The following is a 20,978-nucleotide window of genomic DNA, read 5'->3' as shown; positions in this document are numbered from 1 at the left end:
TTCATACATATTGGTCCAATCACTTCAACATATTGTTTTTTTACAACATTTATGAAAAGGGTCACTAACAACTGTTTTTTACAACATTTATGAAAAGGGTCACTTACAACTTTATTGTTGTCAAGTAGAAGTTCCCCTGTGCTAGTTTTAGACTCTTGCACGAACAAATTAAACCAAAACAATTGATATTGAACAATTTAGTAAAAGATCTGATTTTCATGGGCAGTTAAAAGTAGAAGTTCCCCTGTGCTAGTTTTAGACTCTTGCACGAACAAATTAAACCAAAACAATTGATATTGAACAATTTAGTAAAAGATCTGATTTTCATGGGCAGTTAAAAGTAGAAGTTCCCCTGTGCTAGTTTTAGACTCTTGCACGAACAAATTAAACCAAAACATTTGATATTGAACAATTTAGTAAAAGATCTGATTTTCAAGGGCAGTTAACATTGACAGATGCCTTGGTGTTCTATTTAACAATGAATCCCTGTCTCAAAGAAATACTCAGCAATAAAACAATATTCTAAACATAACATTTTAATGTAAAGGTCTGCACACAGGAAACCTTTCACAGATATGGGGCTCAAAACAGATTTTGTGGAGCTTTCTTTCAAATAAAGTTGGCATCAAATATATCATTGGTGACAAACAGATACATTTTACTTGTACATCTTATAGTGGAAAATTGATTAACCAGTTATTGACGTAGATTTTTTTAAAACTTCCTATTGGCCACTTAAACTCAATGAGTCATTGTTCGCTCAGGTACTTCTTAAAAGTATCCAAGGTATTCTTAAGTACCTCAAGTACAAACCCGCTGTACGGGAAACATCCCCCTAAAATACCCTGGAGTACTAACCTGTACCCCACCATTATTATTTCCGCTGTTTTTTTAGTTAATTATGTATATTTATGTCAACATTCCGTAAAATGGCCTCTATTATCAAAATTCATACAAAAAAGCATTTGAGGCAGGTTTATTTCAAAGAGAATTTTGCTTTGTAATGGTAACAAAACCAGAAGTCGTAATTTGAACCCCGCCATTTTCAACTTCAGTTTATTGGTTGTCAAGCCTTACTTTCATTTTTGCAACAACATATTGTAATGGGTAAATAAGTGGAGTGTGAAAGACTCTAGGCTTACATCGGATCTATTTCTGCTTTTGACAAAGGACGCGATATGGCCAAAGGAGTGGTTTAGATGACTGCTGCTAAATACTTTCTTGACAAGTTCAGAATGGTGTAAGGTTAGATCTTAACAGTATATTTGATACGAGCATGTACAATACCAGAGGGTGTGTGGAATTGACCTGCTCAGTATTCCCCTGCAATAATTAAATGGCGGCACAGAAAAGGAATGCGATGAAAACTACAGAGGTATTTTTAGTCCCATAAAGAATTGATATTCTCCTTCACAATTGCCTCAATGGAGCAATGTGCTGGCAATTAAAATTGCTGATTTTATTGAAGACTCTACATGTATGTAACCTCATATTTAAACTAATTATTTTTTTTTTATATTATTCATCTATTCAAAATAATTTAATAGACAGACAAAATATTTAATGAAATGCTTATTTATAACATTCCTATGCAATTTAATCTGGACTAAAGCCTTAGCTAAACAGAATATTTCAAAATACCTTTTTTCCAGGATAGTTTAAAATTATTGTCAAAAAGAATGTGTTCATTCAAGATGAAGGAACAACTCTAAGATGTCAATGTGCAGGGAACAAAAGCCAGAATACTGGCTCTCCAAGTTGTCCGGCTCTATTGGTTGTTGTCGGCCAGGCACTGCTTAATAGTAAAGTATTTGGAACTGCATGTCAGCCTAACAAACGACAGTTGGAGAACTACATATACCAGCAGCAAAAGAAGGTGTACAAGGCTGTAAGTTATTGGTACACTAACCTTGACTCAGACAATTATGTTGACTTGTTTAAGAATGTTAAGAAACTAATGTAACTTTTCTTGGTATCTTTCCATGTTTGTTTGGCAACACGAGAACAATTGTTTATATTCTGGTTTGCAAAAAGATCATCATCTGACTACAAATACATGGCACTCTTAGATAGTTGCTGTTATTCTGATCATTATTTGAGGTTGATAGCAGCAGAAAGACATTATAAACAGAAATTAACAGTAGATGGACATGTTATCAAAGACCCATACACAACTGACAAAATCACTAGAACACATGCAGGTGTCAGAACAAACGCTAGAATCTTCAGTAAATCATTATTTTTATAAAGCCTTCGGCTTTCGCATGTATAATCTAGCATATTGTCCTGGCAATTATGAAGTGATAATCACGCTTTAAAGATTCGATAAATATATTTAAACCCGGTTAAATTGATTAAAAAACAATTGAAATCTAACTCATGCACAGCCGTTATCAACTTTCTGATGTGAACCTCGTACCAAATCATATTTTGTTCTGGGGTCAACTAGGACGGTATGATATGAAAAGTTCAAACTATCTCGAAAAAACACTTAGAGTGAATTTTTTTGTCGAGAGCTTACCTAGGACGCTGTCCGGGTTTATAAGTTGTTAATTTCTTTGGCACAAGCACCGTAAATTTTACGGAATATGAGCTCTAAAAAGGAGGACGATGTCCAACTCAGAGTTTTCGGGTTTTGAAAACGATATTGTCGACTCACCATATGTGGCGAAAATAATTTAAGTTGGAACAACTTCTCCAATCAAAAAGTCTAAAGGAAAAAGCCCAGTGAAGGGCAGGAAAACAGTTAAATCCAATGTGGTTGTGCCAAAAAATCTAATGCAAATAATGCCAATATTTAAAGAGTGAACATAGAAAAACTCAGTTCAAATGAGATAAGATTGCTAAGAGAAAAACTGTGTTTACAAGAGGAATATGATGACAATAGTTCACATTTGAACTTACATAATCTCAATTCAAATGAGATAAGATTACTAAGAGAAAAATTGGGTGTACAAGAGACATATGATGACAAAGATCATGACTATTTTACACCTTCTTGTTCAAGATCAAATAATGAAAATCGTCCAAATTTACGTATTGATCTTGATAATGATTCCGATGATCATGACCATAGAAACATGGCCCATGACATACAATATGAGCTTTTTGGAAGTGATTCAGAGGAGGAATGGGCCCCTCCAAAGTCTTAAAATATTGGAAAAGGAAAACCAGTTGCTCCTTCATTGGCTAAACTGATAAATCAAGCATGTACAACAGCTTGTGATACAGATTCCATAGTTTTTAAGTATAAAATTCCTGAAAATGTAGATATGTGTGGACCTCCTAGGCCCCTACAATGAATTCAGAAATGTGGAAATTTCTAGACAAGTGCACACATTCTAATGACAAAGCTGTTCAAGATATTCACACCAGAGCTCCAGATAAGAGGCCAATCTGCATATTTACGCATTGAAAAAATAAAAAAACGCATTAAAAACCGTCCCAGTACGTAACTAAACGCAATACAGATCTTCGTACGTATTTTAAATCGATTAAAAAGCGTTACCGGTTTAACCAATACTCCAGTTAAGTTTTTAGTGTAAGTTAGGCTGCACACCACACTTTTTAGCCACCAATGCGAATTGGCCCCGGGTCAAATTTCTCAAGAAAGAGAACATTGTTCAAGTAAGCACCATTTTGAGTGTCTAAATAATAATGAATGTCAGGTTTGAGTTGTGGTGATTTTTCTTGGATGTTTGTAGGTGATTTTTCTTGGATGTTTGTAAGTTACCAAAACATTGGTATTGTAACTATAGCTGCATACAGGCAATCTCCATCCAGAGTTGTCGTTCCTTGCTCTCACATACAGCTATGCTGGTTCCCGTCAAATCACTGCGCGGAGGTTGGCATACAGGAAGTAGAATTAATGCAATTCGAAAGCAGGTGTAATGCTGGCTCCGGTCAGTATTTCTGTTGGAAATTTGAAAGGGCGTACGGACATTGAACTATTACAAAAAATCTAATCTTTTGACCCCCAATTTTCTCCATTGCTGTTTAGTAATTGGAAAGTAACCAATGTAAAAACATGGTTTCCAGGCACCTTGCTTCTGCAGGAAAGTGGCAGTTTGTTGTTGCAACTGGCTTAAAAGGCTCTGAAACACACACAGAATTCTGATGTTTTTATTTGAAATAATCAATACTAAAACATTTTGCCCCAACTCATTTGATTTGAATGTTACTGATTTTTAAGAAGGCACAGCCTCAACCATTCTGGAAATGTGCTTGGTTTATTTTTAGATTTGCGAGGTGGCCAGTTTTCAGACATTGGTTTGCTCCTGCTTGTGTACGAGATTGGCCGAGACTAAAAAAACTGTAGTGTGCCACCTTAACCTTTGAATTAAAAGTAAGTCAATCAAAAAAAGCTTGTAATAAAAATTGCGGCCCGTCATGTTTGTGGATAAAAAAAGGGGCGTTTTGAGCGACCAGCGGCTCCAGCGGGAATATTTTAAAAGAAAGTATTTTCATATCGTCATTTTAAATTCATTCTGTTTGCATTTAATAATATAAATTAAAAAAATATTTCTAGATTAAAAACGCATTTGACTTTGTCAGTTTTCTATGGGAATGGAAAATACCCCTAAATATTCCCAAATACCCTTTATGGCTGAAACAAAGGAGTAAAATACGCTTTAACAATAATATCAGGGAGTGAAATACCCTTAAGACTAAATCCTTATCTGGAGCTCTGATTCAGACATTGTTAGCATCAGCTATGATGCCCATTGTAGATTTAGCCAAAACTGTGCGAAATGATGCAGGTAATACAAAAGAAACTAAAGTTTTAGTGTCTGATGCCTTAACTTTGATTGGACAAGTTCAATTTAATTTGTCTGTGCAAAGGCTTTACTCAATAAGACTGAACATTAATCGGAAATATTTCAGATTGTGTAATTATTCAATGCCAATCACAAAAAGTTTATTCGGTGATGATTTGGCCAAAGACGTAAAGGCCTGTGATTCAATGTCTTTCATAGGCAAAAGCGGTATGGCCTGGAAGAGGGCGACCAATGTGGAGAGGTCAAGGTCGTTATGTTCCTTACCCGCAACTAACTCAAAGATTTGTACCACAAATGGCAACAAGGCCCTTTCGAGGCAGGCCCTGTGTTCGAAGAGCGTCCAGAGGGAGCTTTGAAGTCACTAATGACAAATAAATATTTAAAAGGTAAGGTGAAGCATTTTGTACCTTGTTGGAAACAATTAACCAATGACCAATGGTTGTTAAATGCAATACACCTTACCGCAAAAGCCAAACCGAGCAGCTTGACAACAAGAAGACCAAGAGTAACACGCTGTACGAACTCCTAAAGGATGACATACCAAGCTCTTGCTTTGTTCAACTTATGGAGGAAAAGAGGTACAACCCGCGCCGCTGAACTTTCCACCTTCTGTCGTAGAAGTTGCTGACAAATAAAAGGGATGTGATAGAGACTCAATTGAAGATAAACTGTTGAGAGGCATTCAGGTCAGTGCTGAGAAATGTACTGACTTGAAGAATGCAACAGTGAACCAGGCATCAAATACTACTTGAGTGGATCAGAGGAAAGGAAGAATAACAGCAAGCTGGTTTCACTGTAGAGTCAGTCGTGTAAAGACACTAAGGGAGAAGGATAATTCTGCTGATCCATCTGCCCTAGGTGAAATGCTTTTGGGGAGAACAAAAAACTTCAAATTGTCAGCCATGAAACACGGGTTTTTATTGGAACCAGAGGCAAAACCTGCATATGCCGAGGAAATGAAAGCATCATATAAGAAGTTCAAGCAAACAGATTCTGGCCTTAGTGTGTTCAGGATAAACCCTTTCTGGCAGCAAGAGCTGACCTTTAGACTATGTGCGACTGTTGTGGTAAAGGCCTCTGTGAAATTAAGTGCCCTGAATCTATCAAAGACCAGATACCTAGTGTAGATAATGTTCCATATTTAGAACTGAAAAACGGTGAGGTGATACTAAGTAAGAAACATCCATACGGGTACTGCTGTCAAATTCAGGGGCAAATGAAAATCCTAAACAGACCATTTTGTGACTTATTTATATATAGTTGCCATGGAAATTTGACTGTCTGTGTTCCATTTGATGAGCAGTTTTGGAATGAGGCTGAAACCAGTCTAACTTGGTTCTGGATGAACCATGTTTTGCCAGCACTACTCACTGATGAAAATCAGCCACCTCAACAGGATAAAAGAGAAACACCAGTGAAGAAATCAGTGTGTAACCAGTCAACTAACTGTATTGAGAAACCAAATGTCTGCAGAGCATTGATGCCAATGGCGACAGTATCAAATATCCAAACATGTAAGCCTCCTAGTAAGCGACAGCGAAAATCTTACAGAAACAACCCGTATATTTATGTGGTGTGTGTGGCTTCGATGTTGTTGAAGTCCCACTCACCAAAGCTGAACAGCTGCAGTCTGTAAATTGTGACCGGTGTGATGTTTGGATACACTATTGGTGTGCAGGTGTAACAGACAAAACTCTTAAAAATGTTCAAAGTGCAAATAAACATTCTGTTACAAAAGGTGTAATAGATAAACTTCTGGAAAACATTGATGATGGGTCAGTGCTATATGTATGTAAACACTCTGTTGAGTAAACAGCTATGATATGTAATACGATACTATAATATAATGTGTAAATGACTAGATTGATTCCATAATAATGTCTAAAGCAGGGGATTAAGAATGCCAACAGTAATAGTTTGTAATCGAATACATTATTTCAGTTTTATATAAGAATACACCCCACTATAAAGTTCAAGCAATTGAATTAGCTCATGGTAAGAAACTCTTACTATTTTCTGTGATTTCCTGCAACTAGAGTTGTACAACACTGAACATAAGACCAAAGAACCCCCGAAAAAGCGGGCCAAAAAAAACACCATGAAAAGGTGTGTATTTGATCTCATTTCTCGAAAATTGAGCCGTATAACGGACTGCTTACAAATTGTAAGTTTATTTCATGTAAACCACGTATTGATGTATTGTAGCCTTATGCTTGTACCAATTTTTTTTTCTCTTTCCCTTTAAAAGTTATCATTGTTAATATAAATATAAAGTTCTTGCGAAAAAAAACCTAATATGCAACACGATCTCGGAATGAGCATGCAATATTTTTATTTTGAGATACATTTTTGTGTCACCTTCTACAAAGTCGATGCAATATATAGGGATCACTTCTCCGTCGTCTGTCTGTCCGTCCCTCGTCCGTCACAAATCGTTTCCGGAGCATAACAAAAAGTATTGAAGATATGAACTTGAAACTTTATACAGTGATACAACTCAATGAGAGGAAGTGCAATGACAAGGAACCATAACTCTGGGTGGTTCCATATTTTTTTATAGGTCACAGTGACCTTGACCTTTGACCTAGTGACCCAAATATGGGTGTGGCGTGTAGACCTCATCAAGGTGCAGCTACATATGAAGTTTCAAAGTTGTAGGTGGAAGCACTTTGATTTTAGAGCCAATGTTCAAAACCTTGACAAAATGTTAAGGTTTTAGCATGACGCGGACGGCGGACACGACGAGCTGGCTATGACAATACCTCAGGTTTTCTCCGAAAACAGCCGAGCTAAAAACAACAGAAAGGAGTTGCAAAAGAAGTTACAACAATGTATGTCAAGCTTGGTTAAAAGCAGACAGCTCAAACCCAAAAGTCATGAAATCAGTTTGAATGCAGAGAGCATTAAAAAAACTTGATTTCAACCTGCATGAAAGAAATTTCATCTAAACATGTGTTTGAGCATTTTATCCATCTTGGTGTAATTTCAATTCCAAAACACGTTAGTCAGTCTATGAAAATATGTACTGTGGAATTTGCTGGAGTAAAATTCAAGCTTGGAAATATTAAATCTGGCAACAAATACATTCAAGTGGTCGAATAAATACTGAGAAAGTATCTCAAACATGCAGGAAACGTCTAGAAAATGGTGATATGTGAAGAGAAATACTCCTTCACACCAGATGATCTGAAGGCCAGTACAAGGCAACAGCGTCACAAATCTTCAAAACAAAGAGACGTAGACCACTTGAAACCTACTGCCACGTTTCTGAATGAAAGTACATTCAATAAAGAAGTTGTTACCAAATCAGAAGCTGGAAAACGCATGATCAGTACATATCTGGCAGATAATTGTACTTCTCTACTTCTTGATAGAGACATTCAAGTTGTCATAGACAGTGAGCTGTACAAGAGTAAGCAATGCTCTTGCATACCTCATCCATGCAGTAGCTCCAGTGGTCAGTGTGACTGCAGAGAATATTGTGATCCAATATGTGTCCAGTTCAGTAGCCACCATGGCTGTAAGACAGACCCACTGTGTGGTAATCGAGAAGAAGTGGTGAAGCAATGTAAAGGAGAAGCAGAAATATGTTCAAACACAATTTTTACATTGTGTTGCAAAAGCCTTATGTTAAGAGTGACATTTACAACATAACAGCTTTGTTGGAGCTATTTGAGGAATTCTTCAAAGACAACATGATTGGTTGTAAAATTGCCATAGCTCTGTGCATTGGTGGGAATGATTTCATTCCAAAATGTTATCAGTTGTCTCATGATACTGTTTTGAAACATATGCTTGACAATCCTCACTTTCGAATGAACTTAATTTCTTTCGAAAATGGAAAGGTGCAGCTCAACTCTGAACTCTGCATTGAGTTTTACAAAACATTATTCTGTCCAAAGAGGCTTTGAAACTTGAAATTATCCTTTAAGGAAGTTAGAGCACAGACAACTGGGAAGTCACACGATGAGAGCAAAGGTTCTTGTAGGACTTGTGACCCAAGAAAATGGTTGCCTCCTAGGTCTTCAATAGAAAGATTGGGAAGTCTAATACAGCTTCAAATTGACTATTTGTGTACAGCTGGAGTTCATGATGCACATTTGCCCGACTTTTTGGGTAGTAATTGCTTACAAAAGAACTCCAGTGGTGAAATTGAATACAACTTTGGCCCAGAATCAAGCTTTAGTTGTGACATCGACCTCCCAGAAGTGCAGTTGAAGTTAAATAAGAAAAGAAGGCTATAAAACACTCCACAAAGTGGTGCTAGAAGAAAACGGCCTGTTACATCTACTCCTGACCCCAAAAGAGACTCAACTGATATTGAAATGATATTTCAATAGTCTTGTTCCCTATTATCGGATAACATAATGCATGGCAATATTATGTCATGCATTTTTCTCACATGACAGTTCACGTGTAATTGCTAGATGGACACACCGATGATGATTTAGCAACTGTAAATAGAGATGTATTGCATTCTTTTGATAGAATATTGTAAGTGTTGCTCCATGATACAGCGTTCTAGATAAGCTGCGTATCAGTGTAATATACGCATTACCGTATAAATGCGCTTATAAGATGCCCTCGCTTATAAGACGCACCCAGACTTCGGACTTTATAATGGGTGGATTTGTCCAACTTGGCTAGCATAAGCCCAGTAAACTCAATATTTTGAAAAATTTCGTTTATTTTCACCAGTATCTCGCTTATAAGACGCGACCCCAACTTAAACTTATTATTTTGAGTCTTAAAAATGCGTCTTACAAGCGAAAGTATACGGTAGAAATATCAACATACGCTCAATTTATCATTTCCGTGCGTACATTTAGCAAACCAATCAGGACTTACGCAAATGATGTAAATTCTCTGCGTACAACGTAAACAAAAAATATTAACAGCTGATTGTCTTTTGCCAAAATATGAGACTGGTTATCGTTAATTTTTGCGCTGGATTGTAGAAATAGTTAGCCAGTCGGTATGTATACTCTGTATCATCTAGACGCATGGTTAATTTAGTATTGATTTTTTTAACACAGTCAAGCGCTTATGTGTTTATTTACATGAAGAGGTCCGCATGGCTTCTTCGAAGCCAAAACAAATTACTTCTCAAAGTAAAATTGATTCTTTTTACATGGCAAAAGTTGTTTCGAGTTAAAACATTGCACTGCCATAACTGGATGATTTAATTTCCTCTGTTTTCAAATAAAAAAAGACACACTTAGATGCTAATAAAACAAGAGGGCCTGAAAGGCCCAAGGTATCCCCCGCAACATATGCTTTGTTTGAGGATGGGTGCAAATTGGACGGATGAACATAATGATAGATGGACGGACGGAGGACAATAACACAAAACTAAGACAAAGGAAGGTTATATACTCATATCAAGTTTAAATAAAATCCGCCAAAGCACTTCCAAGATATGGCTACGGACACAAAAGTGCCGGACGGACAGCCGGACGGACAGACAACGCCAAAACAATATCCCTCCGCCTCTGGCGCGGGAATATATTCATACCAAGTTTCAAAGAAATCCACCAAAGCGCTTCCAAGATATGGCTCCGGACACAAAAATGCCTATAGTAAAAAGCATTTTTTCAAGATACAAAGGGCCATAAGTCTGTTTTTAACAGATGGTGTACAATGCCATTTGGCGTGCATCATCCTCTTATGCATATATATACTCATACCAAGTTTAAATGAAATCCGCCAAAGAACTTCCAAGATATGGCTCCGGACACAAAAGTGCCTATAGTAAAAAGCATTTTTTCAAGATACAAAGGGCCATAAGTCTGTTTTTAACATATGGTGTACAATGCCATTTGGCGTGCATCATCCTCTTATGCATATATATACTCATACCAAGTTTCAATGAAATCCGCCAAAGAACTTCCAAGATATGGCTCCGGACACTAAAAAGCATTTTTTCAAGATACAAAGGGCCATAAGTTTGTTTTTAACAGATGGTGTACAATGCCATTTGGCATGCATCATCCTCTTATGCATATATATACTCATACCAAGTTTAAATGAAATCCACAAAAGAACTTCCAAGATATGGCTCCGGACACAAAAGTGCCGGACGGACAGCCATACGGACGGACGGACAACGCCAAAACAATATCCCTCTGCCTCTGGCGGGGGATAACAACTGTTGAAAGTTGGCAAACAAAGTTTTCCGTGGCTCACGGTGATGGACGATAAGGACGAAGTTCGTCTTAAATGTAAAATCTGCCAACAATACAAGGCTGATAATGTTTGGGCTACTGACGGAGCAATCAACATTCAAGGACAGTTAAAAAACAAAAAACACTTTAAGAAACCTACTACATTGTACTGATAATGAAGGAATTCACATAGTAAATGGTTTATTGTGTTTAACATGATAAAAGTAGTGTGTCTATATTCTTGTTTTACTTTTAGAAAATTACCCTTCAAGCAAGGCAAAATTTGACCATTTACCCCCATGCTTTGAAAAGTGGGGGTATTTACCCCCATGGGTCAAAAATTATCTATAACGCTGTGCTATCCATAATTGTGGAAAAACGTTTGAGTTTCAGAAAAATATTTGTGGCTTTTTAGATACTTATAAAATGTTAAAGGAATTATTACCAAATATAAAATCATATAAGCAGGAAAATATAGTTAAAGACGTCATTGGTGAATCATACATGGCACTCTACAGGATGTTTTACCTTTACAAAAGTTAGTGAACTCTGTTGCTCTTGACCAGAATATTGTAAACAAATATTCAGTCAGCTATGACCGAGCAGTATTAGCATACAATGTGTCACGAAATGTTGCTTCCAACATCAAATCTTTGCAAACAATGATTAAGAAAAAAGTAATAAGTCAAAGTGTTTCAAGGAAAGTTGCAGGAAGTGGATTGCAACTTAAACATTTTAGTACTGTGTCAAAAAGAAACGGACTGAGTGGTTTGAGGAGCCTCCTGCCAGAGGTTACAAACAGACAAATTAGAGTTACAAAATCAGAGAAAATAATATGTGCAATATCGAGTTATTTGTTGTCAGACATCTAACCAATTGTAATTTTCATCTTGTACAAAGATTAGCTATCAAATCTAATAGCCGTTACATAAATTGTTTTGCTTCTCAATGACAAGCATATTTTTAGTTGTGATTATTATGTCAGTTGTATTTCTCATGTTTCACTTAAGTTTTAAGATATTTTTGGCAATTTTGGCAATGCATTTAACCACATATGGCTAAACAGTGTGAAACATAATTGCGCCACTAATTGTAATGTATGTTTTTTTTTTAAAGTACTAATCTGATAAAAAGTATTTGCGTAGTTGAAATTTTGATAGTCGTTGCGTACATTAGAAGTTGTTGTGTACATGTGTATCCTATGCATGGACAACAACACATTTTTGTAACTGAATGGCAAACATTGCTTTGCTTAATGTGTGTTATTTGTATCACATATTTAACATGTTTTTATGTCCAAATAACAGTGAAATAATCATTATCTTGAATTTCATAAATTACAATTTGGCAAAGTTATCTGGTTGTTTGAGCAAACAATGAAAAATTCAACTTCAGATTGCCCCCCAAAAGACATATGTATTTATCACGTGTCCAACTTTTCACATCCTAAAGGAAGCCTTATTATAAATGTGAACAATATAAACAAGAGCTGTCAGAGGACAGCGCGCTCAACTATTCGAGTGCTTGACAGTATAACGTACGCCATCATGGGGAAATTGTTCATATTCAATCATTTATTAGACAATGTTTCAAAAATAAAAAAAGGAAATTTTTTTTTTTTTTGGGGGGGGGTGGGGTGGGGGGGGGGGGGTGAGAGGGGGGTATAATGTGGGGTGGGGTAATTTATTAGATGATGTTTAAAAAAAAAAAAATTTTTTTTTGGGGGGGGGGGGTGAGGTAGGTTGGGGGGGGGGGGGAAAGGGATTCTGGTAGGGGTGTGGGGTATTGTTTGGGTGGAATCCATTGTGATATTCAGCTAAGTGTTGTTTTGTCAAAGTAATAATAAAATGTGATCATAAATAAAGAAGTTATGACAATTTAAACAAAATGTTCAATTATCTAAGTGTAAAAGGGGCCATAATTATGTCAAAATGCTTGATACAGTGGTCTGCTCTTGTTTATAGGTTGGGGTCATGTTGGTAAACAAGTATGCAACATATAAAAGCAATATGTCAAAGGATATATGAAATATTTGGGGTAGTACGCAAACTTTAACATAGAATATTGTAGTGAGCTGGTTTTAAGTACAAAAATTGTTTACCTTTTAAATACTTGTGTGTACAGTGACATTCGGTTGGTCTGGTGTTTTTACAAACATAATAAGTAGAATATGCATATGAATCTGATAATACACAGACCCACTAACATATAAATCAAACCATGTTTGTAATTTACCATTTTTGACCAAGAATCCTGCCACTGTTCTTTCTTGTAAAGTTGACTTGAAAACGGTCTGCTCGTAAACACACTTTTACTTCAATTATCTATGTTTAACACTGAATGTTTATAGCTTAAAATAACTCTCCGTGAAAGTTGAGTACACATATTTCGCGAATCCATGCTTGTTATACGTATATCTTCATTATTTGTATTGTTATTTGTAATGTTCAGTAGTAATCGGCATGTGATTTTTCCACTATCCGCCATCTTGGAATGTCGACTTGTGGGTAATTTTTGCATAGCAACACACAGCGGTGTAAACATAAATCTCACCGGCGCTATATTTAAGCTTTAGGTAAGAAAGCTGCACTATTTTTAGCAGACATAAGGTCATTATTTAGTTCATATAGTCTGTTTTAAATTGTTTTGTCATTTAAAGTCTATTTTATTATTTATAAGTGTTAAGCGTGCGAGCGTTCCATAATTGGTCACGGCAGTTATTGTGACCCGTTTTTGGTCACACTGTGACCAATATTTGGTCACAGTGACCAACTTCTGGTCACAGTGACCAATTTCTGGTCACAAGTGGAACGCTGCGGCTATATAAAGTGACCAAATTTTGGTCACAAGATTCATTCTAGTCAAAACCTTAAGGCAGGCAACATCCACGCCAAATTTTTTTCTTTAAAAGTACTTTTTCTTTTCGTGAGTAATTTAAGTAACTTATAGTAACAGTAATACCTTTGTAAGCAGATAATAAAGCGAACATTTAACATATTTCATTAAACTTGAGCATTATTGAAAGTATTCAATCTATTTTGGTTGTGATCGTTGGCAAGTGTCATTGTTCCTTAAATTCGACGAAGTCCCGTTTACGAGTGTAATTTTATTGTCAAATATCTTTTTTGACGCGCAGTTTACCGTCGCAAGATTGAAAGTATTGTAAAACCTTAATAAAGGTTGCAGGTCATTTTGTTGTTGGAAATATAACATTTTGTTGAGTTATTCGTGGAAACTGAATAAAAGTTGTATGAAGTTGAATCGGACTTTGAGTTAAACATTAACCACCATTGATAAGGAGCGCACTAACGGAGCGTAACATAATTTATGGTGACGGCGGTGAGATCAGCTGTTATATGCTGGTCTAGTGAAATGAACAATACGCAGAATAAACATTTGGTGTTAATGTAAACTAAAACCGCAATAAACTAACGCTTGATATTTACGCTACCGAATTACCGAATTATTTATAAACGAGATATTTAGCACATCTAACAGAAAATAAATAATAAACTACACTAGAGTTGACATGCACATTAAATAAATAAAATAGAATGTATTTCCAAACACATATCAACTAAAAATAATATTTAGCGAGAAAAGTAATAAACATTTCTAAACATGCTTTCCCCAAATCGAGTTGATAGTGAAATAAGTTTTCAACGACGGTTCGAAAATGAGGAGGAAGACAGCGACCTACGGGCAAGCCACGAAAGGGAATGGGACGACGACGCGGATAGCACCGCCGACGGGGACCAATCGAGTGAGGATTCGGGGATCCAAACGCAGTTGGCGAGTTTTGCAACTGTTCTCAAAGATGTTATTATTGAGTTGAATAAATTGAAACAAGATCGTCAAACATTCAGTACCGCTAGTCGCATGGACACAAACAATAACAAGGACGCGAGCATCGGGGCAAGTGCGGTTGAGTCGGGGTCGGCTACTTGTACGCGGACCGGGGTAGTCGGGCCTCTACAGGGGAAAGAATACAGAGACGGTAGTCGGCAGGCTTACGAAAATACAACCTCCAATCGGCGTTACAGTATGCCAAGGTACCAGGATGGTATCGGAGAAGAAGAAAGGTACGCGTATGACCATCGATGTGATAGTGAAAGGCGTGACGGGGACGAAGATATGCCGAACTACGATCGCAGACAGGCCGGTCAAACAAGGGACAGTTCGCGCTACGGTCGGGAAGTGCGGTATTCAAACGACATTGAACCACAAGGGGTTAGGTACGTCACTCCACTTGTCGCTAAACCGCTTCCGGTAAAACTGCCTGCATACTCCGGAAAAGAAGAGTGGGCTACCTGGATTGCCCAATTCGAAATAATTGCGAGTAGGTACCACTGGAGCGAAGACGAGAGGCTAAACCAACTGCTTCCTAGATTAGAAGGTGCTGCAGCCCAGTTTGTGTTCACGCAGCTGTCGCCGCGTATCATCAACAATTACCACGAGCTAATTGCTGAAATAAATAGCCGGTTCAGGGTGATTGAGACACCAGGTGCGTTCGCTGCTAAGTTCAGCAGAAGGTCCCAGCGACATGCTGAAAGTTTAGAGGAGTATGCGGCTGAGCTTAAGCGTCTCTATGACAAGGCGCACAGTTACAGAGACCGGCGCACCAGGGACGAAGACTTAGTTAGAAGGCTTCTCGACGGCCTTAGTGATGATGAGCTTAAATTTGAAATTGAGTTCAATAAGGACCCAAGGAACATTGACGAGGCGGTCTATTACGCCGTAAATTACATCCAGATACGGAAGTCCGGTAGGGGTGAACGGAGGGACAAGCACAATGCTCGGAGGGTAACTCCAAGTTATTCAGATGATCGCGACTTCCGGTCGTCTCGAGATGATGGTGGAAAGGGTGCAGTAGCGAAAAGGCATACTGTGAAATGGACACCTAAGGGATCGAATGAGGGGGCGAAAAAGCAGATGGAAGATAAAACCGAAGAAACTAATAACAACGATATCAAGACGCTGCTGAGCAGAATTGAAAAGTTAGAACGACAGAATGGGTCTAGTAGGTGGTCGGGTACCGGAAGACGAAACGTAGAATGTTTCCGGTGCCATAAACAGGGGCACTACGCGAGGGAATGTCGAAGTACACCAAACAACCACTCAGAAAACCCCATTGTCACAACAGAAGGACATTTAAACGGGCAGGGACCGACTCTTGCGGCCAAAGAGTGGTCCAATTAATGAATACATCGGAAGGCCAGAATCAATGCACTGAAAATAACACCAAGCCATCAGATAATTTTGATATGGCTGTGAACCAAAATAACAATGCGACGATTGCAATGCAATTTGCAAAAGGTGTATCCGCAGGGAAGCAACATGGAGACGGGTTCTATGTTAGGGGCTCTGTAGGGGGTGTACCAGTAGTTATTACGGCGGATACTGGCGCAACAAAAACTATCGTTTCCAAGAGGGTCTACAATAGAATGTCGACGGCAGAGAAACCGATTCTGAAGGGGTCTGTCAACCTAGTAGGAGCCAATGGGACATCCATTAAGGAGTTAGGAATGGGTGGGTTTCGGCTCATGGTTGGACCAGCGGAGTTGGAGTGTGAGGCCGTGGTGGCAGAGATTGAAGACGATGTCCTGCTGGGATACGACGTCCTAGGATCGGAAACGAATGGTCCAGCTGATATATTGATTAGCAAAAGGGTGATGGTCATAAATGGTGTGGAAATACCTTGCATCGGCAAACATACAGGCAAGCCTATCAGAATAGTTACTGTAGCAGACGATGTGACAGTACCTGGCGAATCAGAGGCACTTATAGATGTATTTATTGAAAGGCAGGAAAGTGACGACGTGAATGTCGGGGACTTTATTGTCGAACCGATAGCGACCTTCAAAGATACACATAAGTTGTTGATGGCCACGACACTAGTGAATGTGAACGCGCATCCTACGTGTAAAGTGCGAGTATTAAACCCTTTCTCACACCAGGTGCGGTTAAGACAGAACATGCAAGTAGCACAAGCAGAAGAAGCTGAAGACGCTGTTAAGGTGATTGCGAATGCCGAGTCTGAAGATGTGAATAGAGTATCAGTGCGCCGAGTTCAGGTTACACCGGAGCCCGTTAATATATTAAATGTGTTTCCAGAAGCTAATGAAAATGAAGTGCCGGATCATTTGCGCGATTTGTATGAAAGATCGATCATAGGAAAAGATGTGAAACAACAGCGTGTCGTAGCAGGGTTACTGAAGAAATACGGTGAGACGTTTTCCAAAGCGGAGTGGGACATTGGCTTTACAAATCTGGCTGAACATTCGATTGATACCGGGAATGCGCCGCCGATTAAACAAAGACCACGACGTGTGCCGATGGCGTATGCGGAAGAAGAGAAAAAGGCGATTGAAGAGCTACACGAGAAGGGGGTCATTAGAAAGAGCACCTCACCATGGGCCTCTCCAATTGTGCTGGTGCGTAAGAAGTCGGGTGCGATTCGGCCTTGCGTTGATTACAGGAAGTTAAACGCGCTTGTAAAACCTGACGGCTTTCCTATGCCTCGAATACAGGATTGTTTAGATGCTGTCGCCGGTTCATCCCTTTTCAGCAGTTTTGATTTGACCAGTGGTTATTTTCAGATACCACTCAAAGAATCAGACAGGCCCAAAAGTGCATTTGTATGCAAATACGGTCAATTCGAAATGACACGAATGCCTTTTGGCTTAAACAATTCGAGCTGTACGTTCCAAAGAACAATGGAGCTAGTACTACAAGGCTTGCAATGGGTCACGTGCCTTGTATACATCGATGATGTGGTCGTTTTTGGGAAGGACTTTGAGCAGCACATATTGAGGGTAGACCAGGTGTTAGACCGAATGAAGCAAGCGGGTCTAAAATTACGGCCAGACAAGTGTAACATGCTGCAGAGTGAAGTGGTGTTTTTGGGACACATTGTTTCCCAGGATGGAGTACCTCCGGATACTTCTAATGTTGAGAAGATTGCAAACTGGCCAACACCTGTTAACGGAAAACAGGTGAAACAATTTGTTGCCACCGGTTCTTATTATAGGCGCTTTATTAAGGACTTTGCAAAAGTTGCAAGACCCCTGTTTGACCTGACAAAAAAGGATGCGGTATTTTTGTGGGACAGCAGGTGTGAGGACGCTTTTCAGCACATCAAGAGAGCGTTGATGGGACCTGAAATAATGGGCTATCCATTGAATGACGGAGGTGAATTTGTGCTGGATACCGACGCGTCGGGGGTAGGAATTGGTGCAGTACTGGCACAGGTTCAAGAAGGTAGAGAGAGGGTTATCGCATATGGTAGCCGCTCATTCAACAAGGCCGAAAAGAATTATTGTATTACCGAGCAAGAACTTTTGGCAGTTGTCTTCTTTGTACAATATTTCAGGCAATATCTCTTGGGTAGGCGATTTTTAGTGCGCACAGATCACCAGGCTTTAGTTTGGCTGTTTAGCCTGAAAGAACCGAGTAGCAAAATAGCACGTTGGATTGAGATTTTAGCGCCATACGACTTTGGCATTGAATATCGACCTGGAAAAAAACACGGTCATTGTGACGCGTTGTCGAGGTGCGCGACACCAAAAGATTGCACGTGTAGTGAAGTAGACATGAGTGAACCGTTGAAGTGTGGGCCGTGTCAGAAGTGTAAGCGACGGTCCCTGTTGATGCAATATCAACTGAAACAATGTGATGGTCAAGAACCTAAAGAAGACGATGAGCAATGCAAGGCGGTAGTTAGAGTTGTTCGTAGCCCTCAGCCAGCAAAACACGAACAAGCCTCAACGTCTACTTCTATAAAGGTGGAGTCAGGTGGCCAGTGCTGGTTGTACGACAAAACTCCAGCGGAAATAGCGGCAGAACAGAGCAAGGACCCTGACATTGCCGTTATAATAAAAGCAAAACGAGAAGGCGTAAGACCGAGTAAGAGCAAAATAGATCTGATGAGCCAAGAAACAAGACACTATTGGATAATATGGGAGCAGCTGTTGCTAGTTAACGACGTTTTATGCAAGAAATTTGTAAAAAAGAATGGTACTGGGCAATTCTATCAGCTGATACTCCCTAAAGATCAGCGTGAAGAAATGGTGCGTCAGTTGCACGAAACGCTACTATCTGGACACCTTGGAGTGAAGAAAACCAAGGAGATAGTTGGCCGGAGGTTTTACTGGTATGAAATGAAGAAGGATGTCAAGTTGACGATAAGAAAGTGTGACATCTGCGCTTCTGATAAGCTTGGTACCAAGAAACCGAAAGCGCCATTGGGTGGATTAAGAGCGGGTGCAACGTGGGACACATTGGCTATAGATTATATGGGACCGTTCCCTGAATCAGAGAGAGGGAATCGATACATTTTAGTAATGACGGATCATTTCACTAAATATGTAGAAGTGTTGGCGGTCCCCAATCAACGGGCCGAAGACTGTGCCAGACGAATCGTGAATGACTTTGTTGCACGGTGGGGCACGCCCTGTAGCATACATAGCGACCAAGGTTCTACTTTCGAGAGTCGCGTCTTCAAGGATATGTGCCAGATGTTGAACGTTAAAAAGACACGAACAAGCCCGAAAAATCCAAAAGGGAACGGCCAGACCGAAAGATTCAATAGAACCCTCTTGAAAATGATAAGAGCCTTTTTAGTTGACGAGCAGGAAGAATGGGATCTTCACTTGGGGTGTATCGCGGGGGCGTATCGGATGACGCCCCATGAAACGACAAGCCTGTCCCCTAATTTGATGTGCCTTGGTCGAGAGATTCGTGTGCCGGTGGACCTCATATATAATTACGCAAATGAAGAGTCGAACCCGGTCACGTCGTGTGACGAACACGAATGCGTGATTGTATGTTGCGTGCACATTTAATAGCTCGTAGATTGTTACGAACAAGGGCGGAGAGAAGTAAAGAAATATACGATACTAATGTCGTTCACCACAGCTACAAAAGGGGTGATTTTGTGTGGTATTTACACGAAAACAGGAAAATAGGTGTGTGTCCGAAACTTGAACGATTGTACGAAGGTCCGTATGTCGTAACTGAGTGTAAATCGCCGTTAAACTTCGTGATACAATTGACCCGTGACGGCGCAACCAAATTGGTGCACCACGATAAATTGAAAGTGTACGACGGTGGTAACATACCTAAATGGGCAAAGTCTTTGTCGCGAAAATGCGGTCGCGCGTAAGTGTAAGATTCCAAACGTCGGCGACTATTTATTCCGTGCTAAAAATATAAATCTGGTTAGAAAAAATATTTAAGGACGTTAATTTATTTCTATATTTAATTGTACATGTCATTCGTGGACATTAATTATGCAAGAAAAATGGAGTATTCGTGCGAGTAAGAGATCGCGTCGTAAGAAGAGGGGAGGTGCATTTAGTCATAGAACAATGACACTTGGCAAGTTTGACTAGTTGTACAGAAAGAACTTGTCAAACAGAAACCTTTTTTTTGTTGTAGACGATGTTGCCTGTAGACAATCGCCATAAAAAGTATAGATGTCGCGCCTGTGGAAAAATTGACAGGAAGTCTAGAGTGATAGGTCACGTTTTGAAATACCATGTACCTATGGACAAAGTACCATTCTCTTGCAGTCTATGTAACTTCCGTTGTCTAGAGCAACAGGAACTTATGGACCATGTACGCAAGTACAGGAGGCATGTCGACGAGGCGAGGAAACATAGTGTACCTGATACCACAACCCTCCTAAATCAGGCGGCACAGCCGATTGCCATCAACAATTACGTCGAGGCCATTGAGGAGACGGTGGAACCCTTAGACCCTGTGTTGCAACCAAGCAACACTGTAAAAGGATCTGTGCCAGGATTGGTGCCATCGGAACAAGACCAGATGAAACCTGCGATGAATATGGATTCGTCTTTTGCAATGGGCACCTCTCTACCGTATTCTGCTATAGCCATCGAGCCAGGATGGACGACTAGCCCTCAAATAGACCAATATGATGCCCCAACGCCCTTGATGGACGAGCATGTCGAGGGGGAGGAGGAGTTCAACGAATGGTTGGTATCTCTGGTCGCCACTGATGATCAGAAAACGG

The sequence above is a fragment of the Dreissena polymorpha genome, chromosome 16 (assembly GCF_020536995.1).
Source record: "Dreissena polymorpha isolate Duluth1 chromosome 16, UMN_Dpol_1.0, whole genome shotgun sequence".
NCBI lineage: Eukaryota > Metazoa > Mollusca > Bivalvia > Myida > Dreissenidae > Dreissena > Dreissena polymorpha.
Note: the sequence above shows the minus strand (reverse complement) of the source record.